General features: G+C 45.4%; 1 long non-coding RNA gene across 1 annotated transcript in view; it reads left to right on the top strand.

Moving 5' to 3' along the window:
* Positions 1 to 18,044, top strand: part of LOC103350133 (uncharacterized) — a 43,339-nt gene that overhangs the window by 5,378 nt on the left and 19,917 nt on the right. The gene's annotated exons all lie outside the window — the stretch shown is intronic.

The raw sequence follows: 18,044 nt of genomic DNA, 5'->3' as shown, positions 1-18,044 counted from the left end.
GGTGCGGGAGACTGTGAGGAGGGGTCCCTCCCTCTGCATGCCCTTAGAGAACTTTTCTTTTGGGGGGCTGCAGACAAGTGCCCAGGGTTGGAAGGTTTGAAGGTAATATGCCCGTGTGCCAGGAAGAGGCTGCTGGAGGAGGGGCTAGATATCCCAGTCTAACAACTGCCTAGGGAGAACATCTATTTCTTTTTTTTAATTAATTAATTAATTTATTTATTTGCAAGTCAGAGTTACACAGAGAGAGAGAGAGAGAGAGAGAGAGAGAGAGGTCGGTCTTCCATCCACTGGTTCACTCCCCAGGTGGCCGCAATGGCTGGAACTGCACCTATCTGAAGCCAGGAGCCAGGAGCTTCTTCTGGGTCTCCCATGCAGGTGTAGGGGCCCAAGGACTTGGACCATCTTCTACTGCCTTTCCAGGCCACAGCACAGAGCTGGATTGGAAGTGGAGCAGCCGGGTCTCAAACCACCGCCCATGTGGGATGCCAGCGCTTCAGGCCAGGGCGTTAACCTGCTGCACCACAGCACCGGCCCCAGAACATCTATTTCACACACAGTCTGAGCCAAGTGCTTTCTGTCTGCTGTGGCAATTGAATTCCTCAAATAGTCCTTTGAAGTGGGCTTTATTATCTTCACTTTATAGATGGCAATGCTAAAGCTTAGGCAACGTGATTTGCGCAAAGCCAGTCTTCTACCAAGTGTCAGAATCACTATTCCATTGCAATCCTACCTGATAACCAGGCCAGTGTTCTTAATTATTAGCTGTAGACTGACCTTGCTGCTTCAGAACTTAAAGATTCTGAGAATTAGGATACTGGAACATTCCCTGGGGAAGGGCTGAAGGTTTCATGCATTTAACTCTTCTCTGTGCAAGAGGTAGTAAAAAGAAAAACCAGGAAATTTATCCTGGGGTTTTCCCACTCTATATGGGAAAATGAGCACTCCAGAATTGGCAAGCAAGAGACCCCCTCAGGCTCTTGGTGGACACTGAACTCTGTGGCCAGCTGAGGCAGAGGAGGCCAGCCACGGGCCCGCTGTGCAGGGCCTAGGTCTGCACTTGGTGGAGCAGGACTCCAACAGATGGCATCCGCATGATGACATGATAAAGCGGAAGCCAGTGTTCAGGAATGTAGGAAGGACCTCACGGTCTGTGGTGAGTTTTCCCAGGTGTGCTCTCCTCAGGCGAGTGAAGAGTGAAGGGTGGTGGCTAGCAGCCTTCACCTGAGTGGAGATCTTCATGGTTCTATCATGTTCGGAAAGAACCTTGCAAATGAGAGTGCCGGTTCCTGCTGAGTCCCCCTGGGCAACAGTGAGGGTGTCTGGAAACCGGAAGAGTAACCAGTGCGCGTCTTAGAAAGAGGAAGAGGTGTTCTTGCTAGCTGTGGGCCAGGCAGAATTCCAGGGAGGAGTAGCTAAAGGAGCAGCTGCTGAGTGCCCAGGGAGGGAAAGCATGGTAAGCCAGACTTTCTGTGTGGCCTCCCTCAAAATCAGTCATTTCCCTTCCGCCGGTGCCAAGCTTAGACTCGGTGGTTCTCAGACTGGGCTATATCTGAGGATGACTTGGAAGCGATGTCCCACTTCTCTGGAAGTCTCAGCAGTGGTGATTTTTTAAAAAATTAAACTGTAGTGATTGTTTAACAGAATTATGTCTTTTATATAATATAATATCATATACTTTATACATTTAAAGAGTTTAATTCAAGGATAAGTGTTTGGCATAGCAGTTAAAATGCCAGTTAAGACACTAGCATCCAATATTGGAATGCCTGGGTTCGAGTCCTGGCCCAGTCCCAAATGCAGCTTCCTCCTTACGCAGCCCTTGGGAGGCAGCAAGGGATGGGTCAAGTAATTGAGTCCCTGCTATCCACGTGAGAGATTTGGATTTAGTTCCAGGCTCCCAGCTGTCAGTATGGATTGGCCCAGCCATTTGGGGATTAAATCAGTGGATGAGAGATCCCAGTTTCTCTCTGAATTTCGAATAAATAAAACTTTAAAGTCTACAATTTGGACCTAGCATTGTGGCTCAGCAGGTTAAGTTGCCACCTGTGATGCTGGCATCCCATATGAGCACCCATTCGAGTCCTCCAGCTGCTCTACTTCCAATCCACCTCCCTGCTAATGCACTTGGGGAAGCACTGGAAGATGGCCCAAGTGCCTGGGGTCCCTGCACCCCCATGGGATACTCAAATGGAGCTCCAGGCTCCTGGCTTTGATCTGGCTCATCCCAGGTTGTTGCAGCCATTTGGGAGATGAACCAACAGATGAAAGCTGTCCCTCTCTGTCTCTCTGTAACTTTGCCTTTCAAATAAATACTAAAAAAATTAAAGTATACACTTAAATGGATTTTATTGTATTCATAGAGTTGTACAGCCATCACTGCAGTACCTTTTCACCACCACCACAATCTTCACCTTTCCAGCCTGAGGCATCTGTTAGTCTCCTTTCTGTCTCTATGGAGTTGCGTAAACCCCACATTCACCATAAATGGAATGATACAATCTGTGGCTCTTGTGCCTAGATTCTTTCACTTAGCATACTTTTTTTTTTTTTTAATTTACTTATTTATCTGAAAGGCAGAGTTAGAAGGAGAGAGGTCTTCTATCTGCTGGTTCACTCCCCAAATGGCTGCAACAGCTGGAGCTGGGCCAGTCTGAAGCCAGGAGCTAGCACAGGAGCTTCTTCCAGGTCTCCCAAGTGGGTGCAGGGACCATCTTCTACTGTTTTCCTAGGCCATAGCAGAGAGCTGGATAAGTGGAGCAGCCAGGACACAAACCAGCACCCATATGGGATGGGATGCCAGCATTGCAGGTGGCAGCTTCACCCAGTACACCACAGCACTGGCCCCAGAATGTCATTCTTAACCCCTTTGTATCAGCATGCTTTTTCCATTACCTGTGTGGTTCCTCTCAATGATCATCCTTACTTCTAGGACACACCAGGAAACAGCTAAGGGAGAATTCAGTGTTGTGTAACTCCCCTGACCTTAGTTTTAATCCACTTGAAGCAACCCATCCTTGCCCCGTTTCCCATCCTGACCTCCCTCTTTGTGGTTTCTCTGGTTTTCAGCCTTACTTTTACTTGGGCTTGAGTCACTCCTTTACACTTGATGTTCAGGTTCAGGAAAGTTGTTCTACCATGTACTCCTGGTTCCTCATCTGCCCAGCAAAAAAAAACTAAGAAATAAAGATGGAGTACTGGGAAACACAACATTTAAAGAAAAAGAAATAACAACCTCTTATCTCTGAGACTAATTGATAAAAAGGATGCAGAGTGCTTAGCGTCTTGCATAAGCCACGCAGGCAATAGGTGTTAACACTGACCACTGTCTTGCTCTTCTTGAGACTTGCTCTTGTTATGAACTTAGCCTTCAGGTCTGGTGCTTTTCTGCACCATCTGCTTGATGATGACCTCAAGTCCCCAAAGCCACAATGCAGCTTCTTCCTTCAGCCCTGCTGCCTGGAAGAAACCCAGCCTCAGGGTGTTTCCCAAGGAGCCAGTCTCTTCTGGGCTGTGCACACAGCCCCTTGTCCTACCCTTAGGGCAGAAACGAAAGTCACTATGGTGAAGGAATAGGAGTTGATTCTGTGTTTCTAATTGGGCAGATGTACACCTCGATCACTTTTCTCCATGTCAAGCTGCTGAATGTAGGGATTAATTTGTAGCACCTCAGTTTCTAGACTATGGGTGCCCTTCACGTGATGTAACCTGCTTGATATCAGCTCTGCAATCCCAGAACCAACCACTTGTGATTATCTGGGTTGCTGTCCAGTTCAGTTGAGCTCTATCAAACACCCATAGTTTCTTAGCGGCTTTGCTGTTTATTTCAACTTCTGGTAAAAAGTGTGTTAATTCTCTTGTAATAGGGACAGCATTTTGCTCTTGTTTCAGGGAAAAAAAAAAAAAAACAGCTTCATTGCACTTTTTCCAGGTATGATTCTATTAACAAGTGAGCCAGTCTCTCTGTATATACTACCAGTTAGGATGCCTAGTTTATAAAAAAGGTAGAGATAGCATTTGATTTGTAGGGGGCGAGCCCCCAAGGAGCAATATGGGGGCCAAGATGGAGGAGAGTAAGACTGGAGTGGCAAGAGGCAGAGCAGACTGAAGGCTGAGTGGTCTCCCAGGCAGAACTCGTCATGTGGGGGTGTCAGCGAGAGAGAGGGAGAGAGGGAGGGAGAGAGAGAGAGGGAGAGAGAGAGAGAGGCAGGCTGGCTTTGAAGGGATCAATGGAACCTGCCAGTCCTAGATGTTAAGCAATTCTCCGACTCTGTATCCGAAGGGAGATCCAATCACATTTGGCATTCGGTGATGTTTAGGCATTTACAGACTCTTTGGGGACACTCATATGAAAATCTCACATCGTCCCACAGCTTTCTGTCATCCTCTAGCCTCTGAGTCACACCTCCCTGCTGACAAAATGTAAGGCCTTTCCTTGCTGCCCCTCAAGGGAATTTTGGTCTTGTCTTAGTATGTTTTCTGGTGCTATAACGGATACCATGGACTGGGTAATTCATGGAGAACGCTCACAGTTCTGTAAGCTGGGGAAGTCCAGCAGCACGGTGCTAACACCTGCTCGGTCTCTGGCAAGGCTCTTGTTGCATCAAACCATGATGGAGGGCATCTCAGGGCGAGGCAGAGGAGTGTGCCATAGAGCTCCCTTCTGTAACAGAGCCACTCCCATGATGACCCATTCATCTATCAATCCCATTATGAGGTCAGAGCCTTATGACCCAATACCTCCCAGAGGCCCCTAATTTCAATACTGATGTACTGGGGACTTCATTCCAACACTTGAAACTTGGGGGATACATTCAGACCATAGCAGGTCTCTGTCTACTAACATTGCCAATCATTTCCTTAGGCCTCCGGTTTATGTCAGCTCCTGCTATAACGTATACTGCATAAGGGCAGAAGCCGTGTCGTCTTTTCTGAGACATTCAAGTTATTTACAATAATGTTTGGTTTATAGTAAGTACTAAGCAAACATTTGTTGAAATATGATGAACAAAGCAAAGGTTGTGTATCATGGACTACTGAAGAAAAAGCAAGCAGGAAGAGAACTGAGTGAAGACTCCTGGTTTTGGTGTAGAAAGTCATTTGTGACCTAGGGTAGAGCATTTTCAGTAGAGTGTGTTGTGCAAGGAAAAATGAAGCATAGTAGTTGTTATTTGAAATTTGCTTTTTGGAAAAGGTAATGAAGGCCTCTGGTTTCGGGAGGCCAGGAAACCGGGCTGCAATGTTAGACTAGTCTGCTCTATGATATGCTGTCTGTTATGTCTCATGGAGTTTGAAAATATGGGGAGTCTTCAAAGAGTTCATGGCAAATGTATATTATAAAAAAGTGAATTTCCAGTTTTTATATCAAAGCAAACTAATCATTTAAAATATTCATTATTTGAGAAAGATGGATAGCAAGAGTGAAAGGGAGAGAGAGAGAGAAAGTGAGAGAGAGAGAGAGAGAGAGAGAAAGAGAGAGAGAGAGCTCTCATCACTCTACAAATCCCTACAATGACCAAGACTGGGCCAGTGCCAAAGTTGGGAGCTGTGAACTCAGTCAGGTCTCCCATGTGGGTAGGAGGGACCCAAGTACCTAAGCCATTACACCTGCTGTCGAGAGTCTGCATGAACAGGAAGCTGGAGTCAGGAGCAGAGCCAAGCCTCAATCCTGGGCACTGTGATATGGGATGTGAGTGTCTTATCCTGTATAATAACCACGAGGCCAATGCCTGCCCCAACTTATCTTTCAATTCCATTTTTCCACAGACTTTTTGAGGTGCCCTCATATTGGCCTTTATTTGATGAGACGATGGCTTGAGAAAATATGTACTTGAAAATATTCAGCTAGGTTCTCAAGGGACTGTTCCATGTTGCATAAGATAATTGGAGACAGAGTATAAGAATATAAATATGCAGGAAGGAAGTTTCTGTTTTCATTAGAGAAAGAGTGACAGAGTATTTTGTTAATGTAGTTAGACATTGGTGTCAGGCTTCATCCAGGGATATCTTAGTGTTCACTGACATGACGCTGCTTTCTCCTGTTTGCTGCACGCCTTTCCTGCATTGTGTGGGTTCAGCATTATTTGACTTTACTGTAAGTCACCCTTTGACACCATAGAAAGGACTTCTTCTAGAGGAGTTCATGAACAATGCCAGAGTTGAACTGCATCCCCGCTGAACATTGTTCTTCTTTATCGTTCTCTGAGGCATCCATGGAAGGTGTTGCTATCCTGATGGAGAGAGTGGATTGAAACTTAATTCACCTGAAATTCAGGTGTTCTGACCTTATCACCCCATGACTATAAAAATTGAAATTTCCTTTTAAATGTAAATTTGTGGTGGCTGGGAGCCTCTCTCCCTGGTTTGGTGACTGGAAGCTGTCTTCCGGCCTGAGGGCCTGGGAGCCATTTTGTGTGGAAGCAAGGTGGGTCCCTGGTGGTCTTTTGCCTCAGTCCCTTTTCATCTGGCCACCTGAGGTGACCCTCATGAGATTGTACAGGGGACAGCTGTCTATGTGTACTGCTACTATTACTGCTCCCTCAGGAGGGAACACTGTTCTCCCCTTTGCTATTCGCACTCAAGAATGGACAGATCTTTCCTCTAGGTGATCACAGTACACCATACACCTTGCTCTAACTTTCAGCAAGTATTTACTCCATGAAAAATTAACAGAAGGAAAGTTCAACATGGACAGTAACTTAAGAACTAAGAGAGGATGTGGCAACCTTAGAGCTTACAGGCTTGGGGCCATCATGTCTTAGGCTCAGTTTCCAGAAGCTGACTTGGAGACAAGGATTTGAGAGCAAGTGGTTCGTTTGGTGGATGATCCCGGGAAGCATTGGTAGGGGACTGGAGAAGTCAGCCCAGGAAGGGAAGAACTCTAGGTAGGGTGCATCACTCAGAAGATTATCACTGAGGACGCTGGGGCTCAATCCAATTAGGAACCTTTGAGAGATGGAATAGAATCTTGGACCAATGTGGTAACCACCAGACACGTGGCCACTGAACATTTAAAATGAATATACTCAGAACTGAGTTGTGCTCCAAATATAGAATGCACTTTGGATTTCTCACAGTACCAAAAAATGTAAACGATTTCTTTGATTTTTAATATTGATTCTATGTTTACATCCTTTGAGATATATGGGGTTAAATAAAATATGTTAAAATTAATTTTACCTATTTAATTTTATCTATTTTTTTTAAAGAATTATTTTATTTATTTGAAAGACAGAGTTACAGAGAGAGGTAGAGCCAGAGAGAGAGAGAGAGAGATGTTTTCCATTCTGCTGGTTCACTCCCCAAATGACTGCAACAGCTAGAGCTGAGCTGATCTGAAGCCAAGAGCCAGGAGCTTCTTCCGGGTCTCCCATGCAGGTACAAGGGCCTAAAGCCTTGGGCTATCTTCTACTGTTTTCCTAGGCTGTAGCAGAAAACTGGATCAGAAGAGGAGCAGCCTCTTCTGTGCCCATATGGGATGCTGGTGCTGCAGGCTGGGGTTTTAACCTGCTGCGCCACAGTGCCGGCCCCTAATTTTATCTTTTTAAATGTGGCTGCTAGGAATGTAAAATTACATATGTGACTCAGGTCATATTTCTGTTGGACAATGCTGGTGTAGGACAAGCTGCGAATTGTCCCATCAGAGTGTGTTTCCCAAAATCTGAGTCTCTTGGTCAAGTTTGTAGCAGGATATTTGTAGTCCAGCCTGGATTGCACAGAACTACACCATGTTCAGCTACTTTTCCTGCTTTCTTCTCCACATGAAGGCCACACAGCTTACCTACAGCCCTGCAAAAAACCATGTGAACAAGAACACATAACCCCACAGTAACAAACCTTACCGCGTAAGTGGGGCAGGATAGTTTATTTTAAGTCAAGTTTAGCCATGTATTGACTGATAGAGAACTGCTACACTTTTTTTTTTAAAGACTTATTTATTTATTTATTTGAGAGAGTTGCACAGAGAGAAGGAGAGGCAGAGAGAGAGAGAGAGAGAGAGAGAGAGAGAGAGGTCCTCCATCTTCTGGTTGACTCCCCAGTTGGCCACAATGGCCAGAGCTGTGTGGATCTGAAGCCAGGAGCCAGCAGCTTCTTCCAGGTCTCCCATGTGGGTGCAGGGGCTCAAGGACTTGGGCCATCTTCTACTGCTTTCCCAGGCCATAGCAGAGAGCTGTATTGGAAATGGAGCAGCTGGGACTCGAACTGGTGCCGATATGGGATGCTGGCACTGCAAGTGGTGGCTTTACCCACTACGCCACAGCGCTGGCCCCTGCCATACTTTCTTTATCACTACCATCATGCTTTTCTTGAATTTAATTTGGCAAAGAAAACAGACCCCAAAAAGTATTATTAAGGTACTTAACAAAATTTAAAGAAATAGGAAAAAATGCTTACAATTAGAAAACAAAACTTGTCTCTCCGCAGTGGGTATTCGGTATAGTGGTTAAGACAGCATGGGGGATGCCTGCATTTCATGTTGGAGTGCCTTGGTTCCAGTCCCAGATCCACTCCTGATTCCAGCTTCTTGTTAATGTATACTCTGGTTGGCAGCAGGTAATGGCTTAAGTGGTTGGGTCCTTGCCACTCATGTGGGAGACCCAGTTTGCATACCTGGTTTTGGCATTATCCAGTCCCTGCTGTTGTGGGCATTTGGGAAGTGAACCAGAGAATGTCTGTCTCTCTCTGCCTTTCAAATAAATAAGATAAATAAATCAAAACCATCTATCTGTTTTCAATCTAGAGAAAATTTTTCTTTGTACATTTTTTCAGTGTATATTAAATGCTTATTATTATTTCTGGAAGAAAGGAGGCAGAACGTATAGTGTATATGCATGAGTTATCTTTGGAAATAACATTGATTGGTTCCACCAAGGGGAAACAGGGCTAACAGAGGAGGGAATATGGAAAGGGAATCTTTACTATGTACCTTTTTATACCTGTTGAATTTTGTACTTTGTCAATGTTTTACCTATTTAACTTGTCTTAGTAAAAAAATAATCTAAGTACAGAAATATTAAATGGTAGGTTAAAATCCCAAGTAACATATTTTAAGCTTAAGATGTGTTATGGAAGGGCTGGTGCTGTGGCCACCTGTGGCCCCGGCATCCCATATGGGCACCAGTTCTAGTCCTGGCTGCTCCTTTTCAGACCCAGCTCTCTGCTATGGCCTGGGGAAGCAGTAGAAAAGGGCCCACCTATTTAGGCCCCTGCACCAAGGTGGGGGACCTGGAAGAAGCTTCTGGCTTCTAGCTCTGTCCATTGTGGCTATTTGAGGAGTGAACCAGTGGATGGAAGACTTCTCTCTGTGTTCCTCCCTCTCACTGTAACTCCACTTCTCAAATAAATAAATTAAATCTCACACATACAAAAAAAAAAAAAAAAAAAGATGTGGCACTGTTTGGCAGTAGAACCAGTATATTAAGGGGAATAAGATTTCATCCAAATATTAAAGGATACCTGACCAACAAGTAAGACAGTTTAAGGTGGAGATGGACAGTTCTGGATCACACATGGATTTTATCACAGTTAGTCTTGTACATTTAATTCCTGCCTTAAATTAGTAGGAGCAAGTCATACAATCTCTAAATACCAACCAACGGAGCAACAGAGCAACATGGTGTAGTCATGTGCTGTGGCCTTTGAAAATGTTAGATGAATGTTCAGGTTCTCTGAACTTAGTAGTTTTTGGTTTCTTAATGCACATAATGGGATTACCTCCATCTGCCTATAGACTTGTCCTGAGGATTAGCAATCATTTTATGATGTCTAGAGGCCTAGTCCACTATATAAATTTTTAAGTCATATCACATTTAACTTTATTTAAATTTTAAGATTTTATTTGTTATACAAGTTTCATGTATTTCATATATACAGATTTAGGAACATAGTACACTTCCCTCCCCCCATCATCCGTCCCGCTCACACTCCAACCCCTCTTCCTCCTCCCTCTCACACTCCCACTTTTAATTTTTACAAAGATCTATTTTTAGTTTACTTAATGATTATATAGTTAACCTATACTAAGTAAAAAAGAGTTCAATAAATAGTATGAAGAGAAAAAAAACACTGTTCCTCAGTGGAAGAGATAAGGACTGTAAACAGTCATCGGATTGCAAAATGTCTATTTCACTCCAATGCATTATATTTTAGGTACTTTATTCGTTATGTTGAACTGGCTTATTTCACTGAGTATAATGGTTTCCAGTTGTGTCCATCTTGTTGTAAAAAACAGGATTTCCTCCCTTCCTTCCTCTCTCTCTCTCTCTCTCTCTCTTTTTCTTTCTATCTTTTTTACAGCTGAGTAGTACTCCACAGTATATATATAACATAATTTCTTTATCCAGTCAATAGTTGATAGACAGCTGAGTTGATTCCATATCTTAGCTACTGTGAATTGTGCTGCAATGAACATGGGAGTACAGATAACCTTTTCATATACCAATTTCTTTTGGTTTGTGTAAATTCCCAGGAGTGGGATGTCTGGATCATGTGGTAGGTCTATATTCATATTTCTGAAGTATCTCCATACTGTCTTCCACAGTGGCTGCACCAGTTTATATTCCCACCGACAGTGGACCAGGGTACCTTTTTCCATATTTTGAAATGCAGTTTTGTTTTCCATTTAGAAACTGTGGAAAACATCTATTTATAATGTCTTTGGATGGATACCCCAATTTGCAGTGTGTGGGCTTCCAGATTATTTTGAGCTGCACATGTTTAGACATATACCATGGTGTATATTTCCTATAAATCATTGTCTGACAGAAGCTTCTATTCAGGTTACTGACATCAAGAATTAGGAGTGGGCATTAGGCACAGTGCTTAGGACACTGCCGGGGACGCTTGCAGCCAATATTAGAGTGCCCAGGTTCATGTTCTGCTGTGCTTTCAATCCCAGTTTCCTGCTAATGGAAACTGGGCGGTAACAGAGGATGACTCAAGTGCTTGGATCCCTGCCACCCACATGGGAGACCAGGATTGGGTTCCATGTTCCTGGTTTTGGCCTGGCTCAGCCCCAGATGTTGGAGGCATTTTGGCAGTGAATCAGGGGATGTAAAATGTGTCTTTATGTGTCTGTCTGCCTCACTCTCTCTTTCAAGTAAAATTAAAATAAATGAATATCAAATAAACAATAATTTAAAAAAAATGGTAGAGGGACAAGAATTCTTGCCTGGCTAGTTTCTACCGTGCACCCTTTTAACACCATCTCATCCAAAATAATGGATACTTTACCTAAATTAAATATTATATTTAATTTACCTGTTGGCTGAAGTACTCAGCTAAAACTTTGGCAAAATTGTAGATGAATTCATAAGTAGCCATCTCTTTTTCAGTTTCTTTAACTCCATATTGAAGAGTTCTGCATATTGCCAATATTCCAACTTAAAAAACTTCTATTTGATGAAAGAGCCTTTTTCCTTGGATCAAGAGAGAGACAGCTTTCTGATTTCTGTTTGCAGAAGTGTATACTTCTTTAAAAATATATTGACTTATTTAAGAAACAAAGAGACAGAAAGAAACAGAGAGCACTCCTTAAATGCCCACAATGGCTGGGGCTGGGCTAGGGCAAAGCTGGGAGCAGGTAACATAATCCTGGTCTCTCATGTAAGTAGCAGGAACCCAATTACTTGACCTAGCAGCTGCTGCCCTCCAGATACTGCATTAGCAGGAAGCTGGAGTCAGGAGACAGAGCCAAAATGTGAATCTAGGCACTCCAGTGAGGGCTGTGGGGCTCTTAACCAGCGTCTTCACTGCTGTACTAGATGCTACCTCCCAGAAATGGATGCTTATTGGTCTCTACATGTTGATAGTAATTAGAAAGTCGGGTCTGCTCTGTTGATTCACCATGAAGGAAAATTGTATTACATGTTTCCTGGTCAGTATTTTTCTAAGCATCATTCAAAATTTAAGGCAAGGACTGGCTGTAGCTAGAGCCTGTGCTTCTTGTGTGTGTGTGTGGGGGGCAGGGGTGGGGTTAGGTAGTAATGGTCCTGATGACACCTCTTCCTAGAGTCCCATGCCTCTTTCTTTCTCTCTCTCTCTCTCTCTTTCTCTCTCTCTCTCTCTCTCTCAAATTTTTAAACTTATTTGACAGAGTTAGACAGTGAGAGAGAGACACACAGAAAGAGAGGTCTTCCATCCACTGGTTCATTCCCCAGATGGCCACAATGGCTGGAACTGCGTTGATCTGAAGCCAGGAGCCAGGAACTTTTTCTGGGTCTCCCATGTGGGTGCAGGGCCCAAGCACTTGGGCCATCCTCCACTGCCTTCCCTGGCCACAGCAGAGAGCTGGACTGGAAGAGGAGCAGCTGGGACTAGAACCAGCACCCATATGGGATGCCGGCGCCACAGGCAGAGGATTAGCCAAATGAGCCACGGCAACGGCCCATGCCTCTTTCTTGAAGAAGTGTGTTCCCATACTAGCTGTGTGGTACAGCTTCCTTGGGACAGCAGTTTTGCTTTTTATCAGGATATTATAAAGGATTGCATCTCTTCTCACAATCCCTCCCACACCCCCACACACCACTTTCAGCTTTGTGCTCTCTGATTCTCTTCAGTTGCACCCGGAGGATCTTCCTCCCAGACCAGAACACTCAGTATGAGTCATCCGCTGCTGTAGGGGAAGGATGTCACTCTTGAAGCAGAGACTACAAGACAAATGTGTAGCGTTCAAGTTCAAAAGTCCCAGGGGCAGGTGCAAGACAGAAAGAGTCAGAAGCATGAACTGCATAACTGCACAGAGAGCTCTGCCCTGCAGAGTAAAGATTCCATGGGCTGGAGTTACCAAGAGGGGCGAGACCCCAAGGACAGGAAGAGAGGCAGCTGTTCTCCGTTGGTACGGAGACCACAACTCATCAGCTCCCCATGCCTGTTCACCTCCACATGTCACTGAGGACCTAGATTGGATGTCCCGCTTGCCTGTGGTGAGCAGCACTTGTTGGCTGTAGTCACAGTGATGCTTAGCCAGGCCCAAAGACATCCACCTGTGCCGTAGGACTATGTTCAGCCGTCTGTACTGCTCATGACATGTGGGAAGCCCCCTTCCCACATTTGGTCACCTAAGGGCCTTCATTATACTACTCATGCATGATGGGGCCAGACAGAGCTGGCGCCAGTCCTCTCTTCAAGCCAGGTGAGTGGTGGACACATACTTTTTTTTTTTTTTTTAAGATTTATTTATTTATTTGAAAGAGTTATACAGAGAGAAGGAGAGGCAGAGAGAGAGAGAGAGAGAGAGAGAGAGAGGTCTTCCATCCACTGGTTCACTTCCCAATTGGCCACAACAGCCAGAGCTGTGCGGATCCGAAGCCAGGAGCCAGGAGCTTCTTCCGGGTCTCCCATGTGGGTGTAGGAGCCCAAGGACTTGGGCCATGTTCTACTGCTTTCCCAGGCCATAGCAGAGAGCTGGATCAGAAGTGGAGCAGCTGGGTCTCAAACTGGTGCACATGAGGGATGCCGGCGCTTCAGGCCAGGGCGTTAACCCACTGCGCCAAAGAACCGGCCCCAGGATGCATACCTTTGTTTTACTTCTTAGGTTAGAATATTTCTCCAAAGGAAGCCTCATTTCTGCAAATGCGTCTGTCCACGGTGATGACAGCTTCTTACCTGATGGGAGCACAGCATCTCTCCTGGAAGCCCCCTTGTTTTGTGCCTTCACTCCCTGCCAGTGCATTGGCTGTGCTTTCTGTAGAGGAGTAGTTTGTTTAAAGAGAAATTCGATTGGAAAGTACCAAGTGTTCAACAGAACTTGGGGGTGATATCATTTAGTATCATCTTATAACATCCACATGTGGGCTAAAAAAGCCAGAAAACCGATTGAGTGAGTCAGAAATAGTCAAGAGGAGAACACCGGGGAAGGCTGTGTGAGCTGCCCTCACCGATGCCCCTGAGAGGCGTGTCAGGGGTGCACTCAGAATGCACTGTCTCTGGCTTTGTTGAGGTCATGCGGGTGGATTCCGGCTGTTGTTTTCTCAGGCCCTCAAATTGATGAAAGAGGAAGGTGGAAAGCTGCCCACAGGATTTCTGTAGCTTTTGGCTTCCTTAGGCCAATCAAGGCTTAAACATTTCTCTGTCATTGACCCTTGATCTCTGCATTGCCTTCAACAACACTGGAAACAAGTGTTTAATGGCCTTAGTGACCCAGCCAGTATTTCAAAGGGCAGCCTCTTACATTTTACCCAGTGTTAGGTGACGGTTAATGACCGAGAAGACGAATGGAAAACATGTGGACGTTGGAAAGGAAACCACAATAAACTGCCCCTCTGATATGGAGCCTGGGGCATTCCATCTGTTGATTGGGGTAAAAATGGCTGATGTCTGCTGAGGCCAACTCCTAGCCCTTCTTTGAACCCTGCTGCAGCTGTCTCTCCCATTCAGTGGCTCTGCTCACCTCAGGGCTGATTGGACAGAGTATGTGCATGACCCAAACAAGACTCATCCGATTCTGCCCCCTGGGATTGGGAAATGGGTCCCCTGGCCTCTTGAGCAGCCGTGTTTGGCTCCTGTGCATAGATCTTCTCTGTGCAGTGAGGGGAGGCAGCAGAGGCATGGAGCAGCGGGGCAGTGAGGACCACGAGGCCACGGGAGCTGCAGCATTGCAGCCCCTTGCCCCTGGCTTTCCACATCTGCCTCCAGGAACTCCAGAGGTCTGGTGATGTTCACAGGGGCCATAACTTGTCTAAGGGAAATGCTTCTCTCTGCTAAAGTGCCTGTGGTACCTGCAAACCGTATTCCCCATTGTCCCAGCAGAAGCCCAGCCTGTCCTTCCCCCGAACAGCTCGGTATCTCCACGTTCCTCACGATGTTCTTTGCACCTGAAGGATACATAGCTTGAGGCATTTTTCACTTCCCTCACCTCTTCTCTCCCTGTGGATGTCTTCTGGGCCCTGCAGTCCACATTAAAGTGCCAGGTGGTGATATCAGCAAAAGACTTCCTTTCCCATGACTCCATATTTTTAAAATTCTTAATTCATTTTTGTTTTAGTTGAAAGGCAGACACACACAGTGATAGGTAGGGAGAGAGAGAGAGAGAGAGAATATCTTCCATCTGCTGATTTATTCCCCAAATGCCCACAACAGCTGGGGCTGGACCAGGCCAAAACCAGGAACCAGGTACTCCATCCAAGTCTCCCACTTGAGGTATCACCTTCTGCCTCCTAAGGTGTGCCAGGACCTGGACCCAGGTACTCAGATATGGGATATGGGTCTGCCTACCACTACTTTTTTTTTTTTTTTTAAGACTGATTTATTTATTTGATAGGCAGAGTTACAGACAGAGAGAAGGAGAGACAGAGAGAGAGAGAGAGAGGTCGTCTACCCGCTGGTTCACTCCCTAAATGGCTGCAACAGCTGGAGCTGGGCTGATCCGAACCAGGAACTTCATCTGGATCTCTCAAGTGGGTGCAGAGGCCCACGGACTTGAGCCATCTTCTGCTTTCCCAGGCCATATCGGAGAGCTGGTTTAGTGGAGCAGCTGGCATTAGAACTGGCATCCATATGGGATGCCAGTGCCACCGGCGGATGCTTAACCCATTATGCCACAGCACTGGCCCCACCACTACATTTTTAAAGTGCTGATTAACTAGAACAAAAAGCAAAGGGGAGACTGCCCTCCTCTCTCTTTTTCTTTACTTATTCATTCAATTGATACTTGTTGGGTGCTTACCACATCCCAGGCACTATTTAAGATCCTGAAGCTGTAGTATTGACACTATAATGGAGGGAAGCAGACAGATACTGTTACAAAAGTAAGCACACAGTTAAAATAACTTCAGATTGCTGAGAGTTATGAAGAAGATAAAACAGGGAAGTAAGGTACAGGGCGCCTGTGTGTATGTAGTCATGTGCTCCTTGTGGCTCCTTTGGGAAGGATGTCAGGACAGGAAGTTCTGGGTAGGTGATGTTGAATGGAAATGGGAATGGGAGCGAGAAGGAGCTGGCCATAGGAGAATGTATAGGAGCAGCTTTCTCAAGCGAGGGGCCAGCACATTCAAGGAAGCTAGGTCTCTCACCATTCCTCCCCTTTACCCTTCCCCAGCTAATAGCTGACCTCCTACTAGCAGATAAGAACTGGCTGAAAGAGATCAAAAGAAGAATAGCACAGAGCTTTTACCTTGGAGGAATTCAGAGCCCAGGAAAGGCAAACCAAACCAAACCAAACCAAACCAAACCAAACCAAACCAAAACACACACACACACACACACACACACAAAACAAAACAGAGAAGCAAGTCATTAAAATCAGAGTGGTTTGGGCCTTATGAAGTGCGGGTGGGAAGATGATGGGAGCAGCCTACCTGCCATGTTCCCTTAAGCACCGGCCCAGCAGCTGGGTCTTTGAGGGGGAGGCTGAGTCTCTGAAGAATCACCAAGTTTTTTCTCTCCAGTGTAATGATGTCTATCCTAGGTGCCCCTGAACATTTCAGAGCTGGAAGCTTTTTTGAGCAATCCAGCTAAGTACGCACACCAAACACTAATAAGGAGCCCAGTGGAAAACTGGAATTGATTCAAGTTACTGAGAAAACAGGAAAGGTGACATTTATTTGCAGGACCAGAATGCCAATGTAACTCTCTCTCTCTGTCTCTCTGTGTCACACATACACACACTCCCCTCTCAGAAGACCAAGGGCAAAGAAAGGGGTTGGCAGTCATCCCTGGAAATGTGTAATCCAAGAACGAAAGTTTTATAGAACAAGGAAAAAACCTTAACATAACACAGGGTGAAAGTGAGCCCTTTGGTATCTATGTAACTGATTCAGGGTTTAGAGTGAAACTATGTATTGATTTAATGGTATGAATCATTTAAATAGAAGAGACTTTTAAAAACACAGATACAGACGATCATTAGGATTTCATTTATTATTGTGGAGTCGTAGGACACTGAATGACATTGAAGTCCCAAAATATGGAAGCTGCCAGTGGATTGAATCCATGTAAGGACAAGAGAGGGGTAGGTTGTGTCCTTGAAACAGTTGCCAAGGAAATGGGAGACTCCAGCACTGTCCCCTGAGTGCCCTCAGGCTACAGCTGGGGTGGGTAGGTGTCGGGTGTTAGGTAAACGGAAGAAGTGACTGCAGTGGTGGGAGGTGTGAATGCCAGAACACAGCTTTGGTTTGTGGTAAACACCAGAAAGGGCATGGAAGGGAGGTGTTTTACTTATGCTGGCCAAAGAGATTGTAGGGTGACCAGATGGTCCTCTTACAGGAAACTGTCATTCTATAAACATTTGCCCCAAGAAGACTTTGAGAGAAAAGGACAGGCCTTGGCTAGGACTGGTCCATGGCAGTGTTCCTCCTCTGCTTGGTGAATCTGGGCAGAAACACTGGGAAATGTGGCTCTGCCTCACTTTCTTCTCTTGGGAGAAGGCTCAGCTGCCTCGAGCACATGTTCTGTTCAGCTCCTCCAGTGCAGCCGTGGCCCAGCACTGCCTTGGGAAGGTTGTAGCTGAACCCGAGGTTCCATTTGTCCAGAGGTGTAAGCTATGTCTTCCAAACTAAACTTTACCAGTAACAAATTTGATATATTGGTCTCCGACGTCTTGGTTTTTTTTTGTCTTATTTCGCAATTAGTTCAGAACTCAGGGATGGTGGAAAGTAAAACAGCATTATGCAGACTCCAGCAGGGTCCTGAGTGGTACCTCAAATAGTTTTCCAGAGCCATTAAAACTGAGATTCAGACGGATGCCATGCACCTGCCAATCTGGACAGAACAGTCTTACTTTAGGACAGAGAAGACACAATCTGACTTCTGATAAGAGTCCCCATCTCAAAACCCCCCAGGGCAGTAAAGTGTTAATTTGTGGATGAGGCATTTCTCACCTGAGCAAGTCTAGGTAGGCTGGGTCAGAGTGAGAATCACCACCTCTCCATCACATGGGAGGCCAGCCAGGCTCTAAAATATCACTACTCCCCTCACGGGTTGGGATGTGCATAACCACCAGAACCAACCAACCAACTAAAAACCCCGAATAAATAAACCTGGCACCTTAACAGATGGTATGCAACATGTTGGGATAGTTCTTGCTGCAGAAAATAAGGCATTGAAAGATA

Source organism: Oryctolagus cuniculus, chromosome 7 (assembly GCF_964237555.1).
Source record: "Oryctolagus cuniculus chromosome 7, mOryCun1.1, whole genome shotgun sequence".
NCBI lineage: Eukaryota > Metazoa > Chordata > Mammalia > Lagomorpha > Leporidae > Oryctolagus > Oryctolagus cuniculus.
Note: the sequence above shows the minus strand (reverse complement) of the source record. Positions and strands in the feature narration are given on the sequence as shown.